Consider the following 14,661-nt stretch of genomic DNA (forward strand, 5'->3'; position numbering starts at 1 on the left):
TTGTAGGATGTTTCCTGTGATTCGCCGCTTCGCACATCCTGCCACCTGCCCAAGTCAGCCGCTGCCATCCACCCACCATCCTCACCAAGATTCAATGTACTCAATACTTGGCTCCATTTCCCAATCCTGAATTTCCACATCATCAAAGCAAAAACTGCCGGAAATTGAAACTTTTATGATAATTTGTAATCTTTCTATATAATTAAGTCTTATGAATAATTTCCGGTTTTCTCTTTTTTTGGGATACTATCAACTAAAAAATTCCCCTTCGGTTAACATTAGAGCGAATTGGATATTAAAGGACATTTGTAGCTCGATGTATTGATATGAATCACGGTGAAGTGATCATTATATATATATATATATTATATATATATATATATATATATATATATATATATATATATATATATATATCTATATATATATATATTTATTTATTTATTTATTCATTCATTCCATGGCTGACCTTCCTCTACACGACTGAACTCATGGATAACGTTTGGTTTATTTGTTTTTTGTGTGTTATTAAAAAAAACGTGTTTACTTACCTAACATCACATTATTACTATATATATATATAATACATATATATATTTATTAATATAATAATAATATTATATAATTATATATATATATATATGTGTGTGTGTATATATATATATACACATACACACATGTTCAGTCATTCTTATCCAAGGCATATTCTACAAAACCTTCATTTCTGGAACCACCGCTCTTGTGTTGTCTTTCAAATGCACTCATCCCCCACATTTTAAGCGAACTGGCGTGTTATAAAGGAGGTACTGATGAGAGCATATGGATCAAGTCTGTCTGCCAAAAGTGTGACCGTCGAAACTTAGCTTGAAGGTGGTTTAGTCAGCCTGTTGAAATTTATTTCCTCTGAGGTAGAATATGACTAATTCTAGGAGAAACACCACAGTGGCGACTGACAGCCCCAGGAAGGCCAGGTAGAAACCAGCCTGAAAGAAAACAGTAGACGATATTCGCAAGTTTAAAAGGAAAGTTATGCATGACAATGCTTTTACGTTTGAGATATATATATATATATATATAGTATATATATATTTATTTATATATATATATATATATATATATATATATATATATATGATGAATGACTTCATCGCGAAATATATAAAAACATGATGCTACGTATATCTAAAGGTAATGCTACGGAGGAAAAATTAAAAGACGAGAAATGCCGAGATCTTTCGGTCTAACACTACCCTTTACTTGAGGCATTTCTCGTCTTTTCATTTTTCCTCCGTGGCGTGGCATTACCTATATATATATATATATATTAGTATATATATATATATCATATATATTATATATATAGATAATATATATGTATGTATCAGTAATATGTATGTATGTATGTCTGTATAACTGAATCACGAAAGTTTGGAACGTGATAAATCCATAAATAAAGGTATAAGCCACGAAGGAAAAATAAACAACAGAGTTTCTGCAAGGTCTTTCGACTTGACGTCCTTTACTCAGCAGATAAACTGACGTACATGAGGAATTGACAATACAAGAAAGGTCGTATAACTGACAGATAGGGGCTATAAAGAGATTAGTACCTAGAATGCGACACACCTGGAAGATGAGTAACCTTCCCAACCAAGCATAAACATGGGTACAATTAAAAAAAAAAAAAAAGATTAAGTCAATCTGCTCAGACACAAGGACAAGACAATTAAAGGATTATTTTGGGTGACAGCTATTCAGACCTTTGGTAAACAAAAACATATTCACAATACATATTAAACATACATATACAATGAAGATATCTCTAAGGCAACTAATTTTTATTTAAGTCTGGTATTATATCTTTGAGGTCTTTCTTAAACATGTTACAAATACAAGGGTCTAAATGAAACAGGCCACGACTAATACTGAAATTACAATGGGAAGTAAGTTGTATTAAAGCAGATTCTAAAAGATATCGTGATAAGACATCTTTTGACCTTGCAATTACTGAACTACCAATCCAATTTATTCGGTGGTTGTTTTCACTTAAATGAATGAATATTGCATTAGATGTTTGCCCAGTTTTTACAGAATATTTATGCTGGCTTAATCTTACTTCTAAGCCCTTGCTTGACTGTCCGAGATAAAATGAGGGGCAGTACATACATGTAATTTTATATATTATGTTGTCGCTTTCTCTGGGGTCATTTTTTATTAACATTCCTTTTAGTGTGTTATTATAAGAAAAAACAAGGTTGACCATAAAGGCTTTTAGCAATGATTTAATGGTTTCAAATCTGTTAAAATAAGGCAAGTCTCTTGTGGCTGCACATTCGACCAGAATTCGTCTAAAGTTCCTGAAGAAGTGGCTTTTTGAACAAATGCTCCCTAAATCCTTGCTGCCACGCCTTCTAAGTTATGACAATCACCCATTCAACGAATTTAGTGCCATGATGTTGAAACAGCACATAGCAGCCGCCAAGCAAGAATAGAAAGAAAAATTCAAGGAATTGGAAAAAACAAAGATCTCTTTCAATCATTCCATCCCGGCTGATTGGAAGGACTCGCTGCAACGGGAAATTTACGGAAAACTTCGTAGGACTACAGATGCCCTGAAAAGGAAACTCGACAGAAAACTAAAAAATCTTATTGATAGCAATGATTGGACTAATTGTGCAAGTCAAGATTGTGTTGTAAACCTATCAAGTAAACAAATAAGTGAAAATGTTGTGAGTGGGCTTGGATATGGTTTATCTTTCTTCATAACAAGTTGACCTTCTGCTTTAATGATTGCGTCATCCCTAAGTAGTAAATTTGAAAAATATTGTGATCTTCCTCAAAATCATGTTGACATGATTAAAGATATTGTTTATGGAGCTGCCAATGTTAAGCATGAAAGTAACTTCCCTGCTCGCTATAAGAAAAGTTTGACCGATCTTAAAAAAGACAATACTATCCACTTTACAAAAGCTGATAAGTCAAATAGTATAGTAATTTTAGGTAAAGCCGACTACATATCACGTATGCAAGCCCTACTGGATGATGATGTCACTTATAAAAAACTAAAAAAAAAAATCCACTTGATCAAGTCATAAAAAACTTTAATAGCACAGTGAACAATATCCTTAAAGATAAAACAGAACTACTAGGCAAATTGTCAGTCAAATCTCCTTCGCTACCTTACCTGTACGGATTAGTCAAAACGCACAAAGAAATAACCCTATGCGGCCTATTATCAGTACTGCTGGTTCAATTTCATATAAACTTTCGAAATATATCACTAAGATCTTGTCCCCGTTACTTGGAACTATCTCCGATTCTCATATATATAATTCTCTAGATTTAGTTGATAAATCAATCAAAATTACTCTTTGCCCCACTGATAGATTCGTTAGTTTTGATGTATGTTCTCTTTTTACTAAAGTCCCTATAGACTCTATTTTAGAAGATCTTAGTAATGAACTAACTCAGCATGAATTACCTCTACCTATAAGTCACATTATTTCACTCATTAGTTTGTGCATTTGTGATTGTAAGTTTATATTCAATGGTGAATTTGATCAACAAATATTTGGCATGGCAATGGGAAACCCTTATCACCACATCTCTCAAACTTGTTACATGGAATTCTTTGAAAAACGCTACTTACCTAATATCATTTATATTCCTGTAAAGTAGTAGATATGTTGAGGATATTTTAGCTGTTCTGCCTGTTGGTATTGATGTAAATGATTTACTCTCGAAATTAAATAACCAGGTACCATCTTAACATCAAAATATCAATTTTTTCTTCTATGTTTTTACGAGCATTGCAGATAGTCAGTCCACAATATTAGATATTTGTTATAATAAAGCCCACAAAAAGTTTTATAGTGTAAGTAACACGCAGAAAGAAAATTCTAAGAACATTCTCTGTTTGCCTTATTTTAACGGATTTGAAACCATTAAATCATTGCTAAAAGCCTTTAAGGTCAACCTTGTTTTTTCCTATAATAACACACTAAAAGGATTGTTAATAAAAAATGGCCCGAGAGAAAGCAACAACATAATATATAAAATTACATGTATGGACTGCCCCTCATTTTATCTCGGACAGACGAGCAAGGGCTTAGAAGTAAGATTAAGCCAGCATAAATATTCTGTAAAAACTGGGCAAACATCTAATGCAATATTCATTCATTTAAGTGAAAACAACCACCGAATAAATTGTATTGGTAGTTCAGTAATTGCAAGGTCAAAAGATGTCTTATCACGATATCTTTTAGAATCTGCTTTAATACAACTTACTTCCCATTGTAATTTCAGTATTAGTCGTGGCCTGTTTCATTTAGACCCTTGTATTTGTAACATGTTTAAGAAAGACCTCAAAGAATAATACCAGACTTAAATAAAAATTAGTTGCCTTAGAGATATCTTCATTGTATATGTATGTTTAATATGTATTGAGAATATGTTTTTGTTTGCCAAAGGTCTGAATAGCTGTCACCCAAAATAATCCTTTAATTGTCTTGTCCTTGTGTCTGAGCATATTGATTTAATCTCTTTTTTCTTTTTCTTTTAAATTGTACCCATGTTTATGCTTGATTGGGAAGGTTACTCATCTTTCAGGTGTGTCGGATCCTAGGTACTAATCTCTTTCTAATCCCCATCTGTCAGTTATACGACCTTTCTTGTATTGTCAATTCCTCATGTAAGTCAGTTTATCTGCTGAGTAAAGGACGTCGAGTCGAAAGATCTTGCAGAAACTCTGTTGTTTATTTTTCCTTCGTGGCTTATACTTTATATATATATCTATATATATCTATATATATGTGTGTGTGTGTGTTTACATATAAAGAGGTGAACAAAAGTTCGAGGCTAATTCAAAGAAGCTGGACAGCTGAGATAAGACGACAGGGGTCACCTGTCTGAGACGCTCAACGGAACCGTCTGCTTTAATGTTAAGAAGCGCGGAGTAAGAAAACACGAAGCTTCCGAAGTTTTACCTGAAGGTGGGTGAGTGTGATTGCGAAGCTTTTCCCTTCTTCTTCCGCAGCTGTTACCGCTGGGTCCCGTGGGATTCCCTTGAGCGAGATGTCAATCCAATGACTGACGAGCCCGGATGCCTGCATATTGAGTATCCTGAGGACAACGTACAGACGGTTTACCCTGACAACATTGCACATGGAAATGCAAACAAGGAAAATGGCTTCCATTCAAGTGCTACAAAACAAAATTCCGTTTCGTTATATATATATAAATATATATATATATATATATATATATATATATATATATATATATATATATATATATATATATATATATATTCGTATATGTACAACATATATGTATAATATATTTACTTATATACACGCAAGCATACATAACTAACTTAATCTATACCGAATAATCAGACTTGTATTTAAAAAGGGAGGTCATAATATAAGCACAGCAGTTGACCAAAACCATTGTCCCGTGAAGAGAGATAACACCTGCGTTTAACCCATCAATACACGTTCGCTTCAAACCTAGGCACAGTATTCATGACCAAGATTTGTCGGTTGTTAAATGATCATACGTATATTCAAATGTTTACTATATTTCTTTTTTATGCCAGTCGTGTAATAGTAGATTCACATCAGCCGTGCATCTGATGTCTAGGCCTGTCCCTTACGACGCTCCTGATTGGCTGTTGATAAGCCAATCATAGGGCTGGAAACTCTCAGTCTCTCTCGAGAGTTCGCATAAGCCATATTAACCGCTATAGTAAATTCACATCAGTCGTAGTTCCCCGTTGGAAGAGTGGATTTCGCGCTCGGCTGCCAATCCGGTGGTCCGAAGTACGATTCTCGGCTCGGCCAACGCGGAACCTGAGGAATTTATTTCTGGTGTTAGAAATTCATGTCTCGATATAATGTGGTTCGGGATCCCACAATAAGCTGTAGGTTCCGTTGCTAGATAAACAATTGGTTCCTAGCCACGTAAAAATATCTAATCCTTCGGGCCAGCCCTAGGCGAGCTGTTAATCAGCTCAGTGGTCAGGTAAAACTAAGATATACTTAACTTTCAAATCAGTCGTTCATGATGTCTAGGCCTGTCCCTTACGACGCTCCTGATTGGCTGTTGATAAGCCAATCATAGGGCTGGAAACTCTCAGTCTCTCTCGAGCGAGTTCGCATAAGCAGGTTGTATGTTCCACATCTCCTGAGAGATACGTCTTTCAAAAGTATCCCTCAGGAGAGGTGGAACATACATCCTGCCTATGTGAACTCTCGAGAGAGACTGAGAGTTTCCAGCCCTGTGACTGGCTTATCAACAGCCAATCAGGAGCGTCGTATGGGACTGGCCTAGACATCAAATGAACGACTGATGTGAAAGTTAAGTATATCTTAGTTTTACCTGACCACTGAGCTGATTAACAGCTCGCCTAGGGCTGGCCCGAAGGAATAGATATTTTTACGTGGCTAGGAACCAATTGTTTATCTAGCAACGGAACCTACAGCTTATTGTGGGATCCGAACCACATTATATCGAGACATGAATTTCTAACACCAGAAATAAATTCCTCAGGTTCCGCGTTGGCCGAGCCGAGAATCGTACTTCGGACCACCGGATTGGCAGCCGAGCGCGAAATCCACTCTTCCAACGGGGAACTACGACTGATGTGAATCTACTATAGCGGTTAATATGACTTGTTTTTATACGTCGCGTTGCAGCTGTCAAAATCATGTCTCTTGTTGTCTCTCTTGATGATTTTCAAAGAACTCGTAAAGAACTCTGTCGGGAAAGGTGGCCTTTTCCTCGTACCATCTCCTAACTGTACCCCGAAAGCTCTTAACCAGAATAACAAATCATTTATATTAAGAAATCAGAGAAGAGCCAGCTGACCTTTGTGTGAAGACATGTGCGATTGGCGATCCCGACTGACAAGCTAAACCCACGTAAGCAGGAAAGAAGACGTCCCGACCGAAGTGGTACCGCCCCTTGCCAAACCTCCTCAAAATCACCTGCATGTAGTTCTCGCCAGCAATGAAGACGAATTGCTCGTCAGAACCTGCGGACAGATTTCTTGGTGAAATGAAGAATCTATGTATTGTCTCTTTCGCTCCTGCAAAAGAAATGGTGGTTCAGATACCTTCACATCCACACAACAATGATTGGTGTGAGACGGTACAGACCAGGGTAGCAAAGGTACCCCAAAATACCAGTAACAAGAGACGGGGATATGAGTGAACGGACTTCAGAAATTAATTAGAGCCGTGTCCTGTTATGGACATCAAAACTTTGTTCAGTGTAGAAATTAGAGCCGTGTCTTCTTGTGGACATCGAAACTGTTCACTGTAGAAATTAATTAGAGCCGTGTCTTCTTGTGGACATAGGAACTGTTCAATGTAGAAATTAACAAGAGCCGTGTCTTCTTGTGGACATAGAAACTGTTCACTGTGGAAATTAATTAGGGCTGTGACTTCTTGTGGACATAGGAACTGTTCACTGTAGAAATTAATTAGAAATTAATTAGGGCCGTGTCTTCTTGTGGACATAGGAACTGTTCACTGTAGAAATTAATTAGGGCTGACTCTTGTGGACATAGGAACTGTTCACTGTAGAAATTAATTAGAAATTAATTAGGGCCGTGTCTTCTTGTGGACATAGGAACTGTTCACTGTAGAAATTAATTAGAGCCGTGTCCTGTTATGGACATCCAAACTTTGTTCAGTGTAGAAATTAGAGCCGTGTCTTCTTGTGGACATAGAAACTGTTCACTGTGGAAATTAATTACAGCTGTGTCTTCTTGTGGACATAGGAACTGTTCACTGTAGAAATTAATTACAGCTGTGACCTTTTGTGGACATCGAAACTGTTCACTGCAGAAATTAATTAGAACCGTGTCTTCTCGTGGACATTGAAACTGTTCACTGTATAAATTAATTAAAGCCGTGTCCTCTTGTGGACATAGAAAATTTGTTCACTGACATCACTAGGACTGTTAAGTAACGACGATAGAGCCCACACACACCAGGTGTTACTGAGTAGTGGTTGAGGGAAATCCCCGTCGCTTGCCACATTTCTAACTCCCTTTCACAGAACCTTTAGTCTGTGTGTCGTAAGTAGAATTCGTACTAGAATGCAGATGCTCAAGCAGCCTTTGCTTTCACTATACAAAGGCCAATGACCTTCAATCTCTGGCTTTTTCAAGGAGGTGGGGTGGAATGAAACCCTATACATACATTGGATACGTAGTCTTTTTGGGGGCTGTCATTTGATGTCCTCAGTGCACCCGGCTGTCCCCGCCCTGCTCGCTCCACGTCCAAAAGACATTTCTCTGTCATGAGCAGTGCCATTTTTGTAGGGGATAAATTTGAGACAGGGACTGACAGTCACTTTCGAAGAGGTTTCATTCTTAAATCAGAGTCGGCGATGATTTACGGTGCCCGTTAGATACAAGACCAGGTTAAATGTTTTGTTTTTATTTTTCTAGCTGATTGTAGAATAACTTTTTTTTTTTTTTGTAGGTGCTAAATATACCGGAACTAACGCAGATTGTGTAGGGAGCAAATTTAAGGGCAGGACTAACGGCCTCTCTGGTGAGAATTCAGGCCAAAATAGTCGAATTGCATTTCAGAAAGAAGCGGACTGAAGGTTACTTACTCTTCGAAAGCCCTCGTCGACGTTGTTGACAAAGCTCTTCGAGCGATCGTCGTGATCAAGTAGGTCCCAGGTCTGCTTGTAAATCCCTTCCTTCGCCATCTGCAAGACAAAAGATAATAATAATGATAGAATATTTGGTTTATGAAATGTAATTGCTGCCTCAGCTGCATTAATTTTATATAGGTTCTTCTCTATTTTCCTAATTATCTTTTTCTCAATGAGAAGACAAGGAAAATAGAGAAAAACCTACATAAAATTAATGCAGCTGAGGCAGAAATTACTTTTAATAAAACATGCTTAAAAGAGGTTGTACTTCCAATAATAATAATAATAATAATAATAATAATAATAATAATAATAATAATAATAATAATAATAATAATTTTTGGAGAACGTCATTTATTATTAACGATTTTATCACGAGCAAGAAATGTAAAATCGGCCAAAAGTTTAGTAAAGGATAGTCTCCAAAGACTTGCATTGTACGTTCGTCACGAGATTTCATTTCCATATTACTTTCTGTAGAATTATTGAGAAGTGCTGGAGACGATTGGTGTCCTTATAACTAAACACACAGATTACAGTGGTGTTTATAGATGTAGAGATTGCTAAAGAGCTACAGCGTCCTAGTACAAGTCAGTGACTGGAGACTGAACACACACACACACACAGCGCCTCAGTGGCGTGGTTGGTATTATGTAGGCGTGCCACCTCGGTGGCCACGAGTTCGATTCCCGGCCATTCCATTGAGGAGTGAGAGATGTGTATTTCTGGTGATAGAAGTTCACTCTCGAAGTGGTTCAGAAGTCACGTAAAGCCGTTGGTCCCGTTGCTGAATAACCACTGGTTCCATGCAACGTAAAAACACCATACAAACAAACAAACAAAAAAAAAAACACACCCATTCAAGTCAGACCCGTGGAGCAAGTAGACGTACGTAAGTGTCCCTTTCCAGGTAAACCTCTTATCTTCAGCTCACAAAACAGTAATATCATGTGTCAGTGAAAGTAAACCCCGCGTTGGTCAAAACTGGTATAGTGGTGTGGAATATATAGTGAATATTCTAAAATCAAGGAGGAAAGATACTGGGACATGAGTGTTTGAAAAATTATGCGTAAAAAATAGTGAGAAAAATTATGATGAATATACAAATTAGTTTAACATCCTCACTAATGATACACGCAGCTTTCAGTCCTGTGTAAACATATGGGCCAATTAACTCAGTGAACAGCACTCTGACCAGGAAAGCTGAACCTTGAAAACCTTTCGTAAATGAAAACTGCTGAATTTCTAGTAACGAACTCTGACAGGAAAGATGTACCTTAAAGGAACTTTCATAACGAAAACGTGGGGTAAATTCTGAGAGTGAACAGCATTCTGACCAGGAAAGATGAACCTTGAAAAAGCTTTCGTAATGAAAACTTGTGGGCTGATTCTAGAACAGAACTTTCTGACCAGAAAACAAAGATGTAAACCTTCAAAGAATTTTCATAACGAAAGTGTAATTCTGAGAGTGAACAGCATTCTGACCAGGAAAGATGAACCTTGAAAAAGCTTTCGTAATGAAAACTTGTGGGCTGAATTAGAGAGTCAACAGGAAAGATGTACCGTAAAAAAACTTTTGTAACGAAAACGTGGGCAGATTTCAAGAGTGAACAGCACTCTGACCAAGAGAGATGTATGTTAGTGGCATCGTTTTATTACCAAACAAGCCACAGAGTTGTAATTTTGGTTGGCATAGCAAACTTCGTTGGGTATCTCTCTCTCCATCTCAGTCTATGTCTCCGTTGAACTGTGAAGATATTCTCTTAACTTGATACTCATTTCTTACTTCTTTCGTGGGTAGAGGGTAAGTCGTGGAAACACAGAGTATCCAAAATATAATATATTGTTCCAGATTACATCTTATGATAGATGCAAAGAAGATTTCTGAATAGATGTTTGAACTAAGAGGAGTAGAGGAAGTCTGAGTTACAATACATTTACAAATCATAGGCGAGCAAACCTAATCAAAGATACAGGCATAAGAACGAACATACTTATCTAGGTTACGACACGTAAGCCTTCTCTTTCTCGTGAGAGCCAAAGTGGTTCCCAAGGAAGTGGTTGTTGATGTTTTACATTTTGCTTCGGTAAGGTTCTCACACTCTACATTGGATTTCGGGCAGAAATTTCCGCCATGGCCACTTTGGCCCCTGACCTTATTACGTTATATGCATTACTTCTAAAGAATGTCACACATTCCTTTTTGTCATGTATGTCATCAGATTGTATACATTAAAAAAAGCTTTCATAATGAAAATGTGAGCTGAATTCGAGAGTGAACAGCATTCTGACCATCCAACCCCTCTCTGGACAATGGGTCTGTATAGTGACGTAAGACGGGCACACACCGAAACTTTCTACAGCAGAGCTAGGTAGTTGAACATTTGGCCAGTTTCACACGCCCAGACACCTGTCATCCAGAGAGGGGGAAATGGAAATCTATCCCAAACACGTGGACATCCATGAACTTATATGAGTAACTGTACCTTGAAAAAGCTTTCGTAACTGCTGCCTCCCAGCATTCCGATTGTAAATCCATCTTTAGCCGCCCTGGGAAGGTCATTCAGGGATTCGATTGGAGTCTCGTAGGTGGGAACAGCCAGCACGGCTGTGAGCACTCCAGAGTACAGAGCTGAAAAGGTAAAAGAAAAAAAAAGACCGTTGACGGGAATTGCTTTTATGCTCGGTAACGCTCATTTCTCTCTCTCTCTCTCTCTCTCTCTCTCTCTCTCTCTCTCTCTCATACACTATATATCGGTCCCAGACGATTGGTCTAATGTGGCCTAACACCAGTTGGTCCAATGCGAAATGGGCTAATAGACCTATTGGTCTAAAGATAACTAGTCTAAAGTTGATTGGTCTAATAGAGCAACTGGGCCAAAGACAACCAGTCCAATATTGAGTAATATAATCGTCAGAAGACCCCGCAATAAATATCCTCAAGTTAGGTTTTAATTTTCTGCAAACTGGCTCTGCCTGTCTCGTGCGGGTGTTTGGCACATACCTGCTGGTGTCATAAGGTTTCAATGTAAAGAAAATGGGAAAATAAGGATGCCTCCTGCTCCAAGGTCTCATTTCACCACAGCGGCACTTCTCCTCTGGTGAAGTGTATGTCATCTGCATTCATGCCTGGATGCGTTTTAGTATATTAGTCACTATTATGTATAAAACAAAGGCATAGGCTACAGTTCCTCGTTGGACGAGTGGTTTTCGCACTCGGCTACCTGTTCGTAGGTCCAACGCAGAGTCAGAGGAGTTTATTTCTGGTGATAGAAATTCATTTCTCGATATAATGTGGTTCAGGTCCCGCAATAAGCTGTAGGTCCCGTTGCTAGGTGGCCAATTGGTTCCTAGCCACGTAAAAATATCTAATCCATCAGGTCAGCCCTAGGAGAGCTGTTCATCAGCTCAGTGGTCTGGTAAAACTAAGATATACTTAACTTTTTTACAGTAGCCGGAATTTATTCTTACACCAGAAATGAATACCTCCATTTTGCTTTATAGTTGTCCATTTATTCAGATCAAATACTATAACTAATTAAATGGCAAGTGAAATTGACAGGTCATCGTTACCGTAAAATATCAAGCAGAAGACAAACCACACGAAGAGGATGAATCTCGTAGGCCAAGACCCAGCTTCAATGTAGTTCCCCTGAAGAACGATGCTGCGGAACGTGTTGAAGGTGGACCAGTTTAGATCAAGCTTCTCGTCAGCTGCCTGATACTTGTAAGTCGTTATTGCATACGAGACCAAGTATACGAATAGCCCGATGAACAGAACAGCAGCGGCAAGACAGATCCACACCTGTTTGGGAGTGAGTGACAAGCAGCTTTTATTGGATAAGTATAAGTAATCCAGTCCTGCTTGGAAGTAACGAGAAGCTGTTATGGGCAAATGTATGAAATCTAAATCTTTAGTGTAAGTAAAGAGAAGCATTTTTGGCCAACGATAAGACATCCAACCCTATTTGAAAGTTATGAGAGCCTTCACTTGTCAGGTATAAAAAATCCAGCCCCGTTTGGGAGTTGTTAGGTTTGTTTGCCAAATATTTGAAATCCAAACCTGTCTGGGAGTGTTACAAGCTTTAATGGCCAAATATTAACAATGCAATTCTGTCTGGGAGCTACGAAAAGCTTAATTATTTAAAATAAAAACAATCCAAACCTGTTCTGGAGTAACAAGAGTTTTTTTGGCCAAATAAAAGAAGTCTTAAACCTATTTTGGGGATTACGAGAAGTTTATTGGCCTAATATAAGTAATCCAATCCTGTTTTATATTAAAGGAAAGATTTATCAGCCAGAAACTTAATATAAACCTGTTCGGAAGTTACGAGAAGTTTTTTTTTATGTCAAACAAAAGGAAGTCGGCCATGATTGGGTGTTGCCAGAAGTCGTATTTGCCAAATGTAAGAAATATAACCCTCTTCGGGGAATACTATTAGCCAAACTGGTTCAATGTAAATCATTCAACAACTTTTTTTGGAGCAGCTTTAGTGGCCAACTATAGAAACTTCTGCATTCTTATGATGTTCTTACTAGTAGTTTCAAATTTCTTACTGAGACAACAGAGACGAGTTCCAATACTCTTATTGATACTTTGAAAAGTTTCAGTGTTCTTACATTGCTCTGAGGTCAGTTTCGACTATAATAGATTCACATCAACCGTGCATTTGATGTCTAGGCCAGTCCCTTACGACGCTCCTGATTGGCTGTTGATAAGCCAATCACACGGCTGGAAACTCTTTCTCTCGAGAGAGTTCACATAGGCAGGATGTATGTTCCACCTCTCCTAAGGGACACTTTTGAAAGATGTATCCCTCAGGAGAGGTGGAACATAGATCCTACCTATGTGAACTCTCGAGAGAGACAGAGTTTCCAGCCATGTGATTGGCTTATCAACAGCCAATCAGGAGCATCGTAAGGGACTGGCCTAGACATCAAATGCACGGCTGATGAGATTCTACGATTGTCCGCATTCTTGCTAAGTTCTTGTTCCAACTCGGTTGAATTTCAAAGCTTTTACGGACACTTTGAAATGCGTTTTAATACTCTTACTGGCGCTGTTATAAGACCTTCAGCGTTTTGCCTGATATTTTGGGGCAAATAGCGTCCCTCTAACTAATATCTTGAAACGTCCGACTGCTGCTCTCATGCGAGTTTCGACACCTAGTTGCGTTTATAAAGCGAGTTTCAACGCTCTTATTTGAAGATTTGAAACGGGTTTTAGTGCTCTCAGTGATATTCGTGAACGAATTTCAACACCTGGTGTTTTTTAACGACTTATAACCCTCGTACCTGTAAATTCAGTGCCTGGCTGTTTTGAATTGAGATGCAGCAATTTATCTTTTATATCAAATTCAATGCATGACGCTTTTAAAACGAATCGAACTTGTAAATGGAACTGAATGCACGATGGTTTTAAAACGAGTCGAACTTGTAAATGGAACTGAATGCATGACGCTTTTAAAACTAGTAGAACTTCTAAATGTAATTGAACGCTTGAGCTTTTAAAACAAGTCGAACTTGTAAATGGAACTGAATGCATGACGCTTTTAAACGAGTCGACTTATAAATGGAACTGAACGCATGACGCTTTTAAAAGGAATCGAACTTGTAAATGGAACTGAATGCTTGACGCTTTTAAACCGAGTAGAATTTGTAAATAGAACTGAACGCATGAGCTTTTAAACAAGTCAAACTTGTAAATGGAACTGAATGCACGAATTTTAAAAGGAGTCGAACTTTTAAAAGAAACTGAACGCATGACGCTTTTAAAAGGAGTCGAACTTGTAAATGGAACTGAATGCATGACGCTTTTAAAACGAGTAGAACTTGTAAATAGAACTGAACGCATGAGCTTTTAAAACGAGTCGAACTTGTAAATGGAACTGAATGCATGACGCTTTTAAAGAGTCGAACTTATAAATGGAACTGAACGCATGACGCTTTTAAAAGGAATCGAACTGTAATGGAACTGAATGCTTG

The 14,661-nt window shown here is 37.9% G+C and overlaps 1 long non-coding RNA gene across 1 annotated transcript; it reads right to left on the bottom strand.

Moving 5' to 3' along the window:
* Positions 1-748: 748 nt before the first annotated feature.
* LOC135226090 (uncharacterized) lies at positions 749-7,102 on the bottom strand. The gene is made up of 3 exons (XR_010317155.1): positions 6,871-7,102; positions 4,986-5,121; positions 749-983 (listed from the first exon to the last, which is right to left on the bottom strand). It is a non-coding gene; the product is annotated as an uncharacterized LOC135226090 (long non-coding RNA).
* Positions 7,103-14,661: the final 7,559 nt, after the last annotated feature.

This window comes from Macrobrachium nipponense, chromosome 14 (assembly GCF_015104395.2).
Source record: "Macrobrachium nipponense isolate FS-2020 chromosome 14, ASM1510439v2, whole genome shotgun sequence".
NCBI classification, from domain to species: Eukaryota; Metazoa; Arthropoda; class Malacostraca; order Decapoda; family Palaemonidae; genus Macrobrachium; species Macrobrachium nipponense.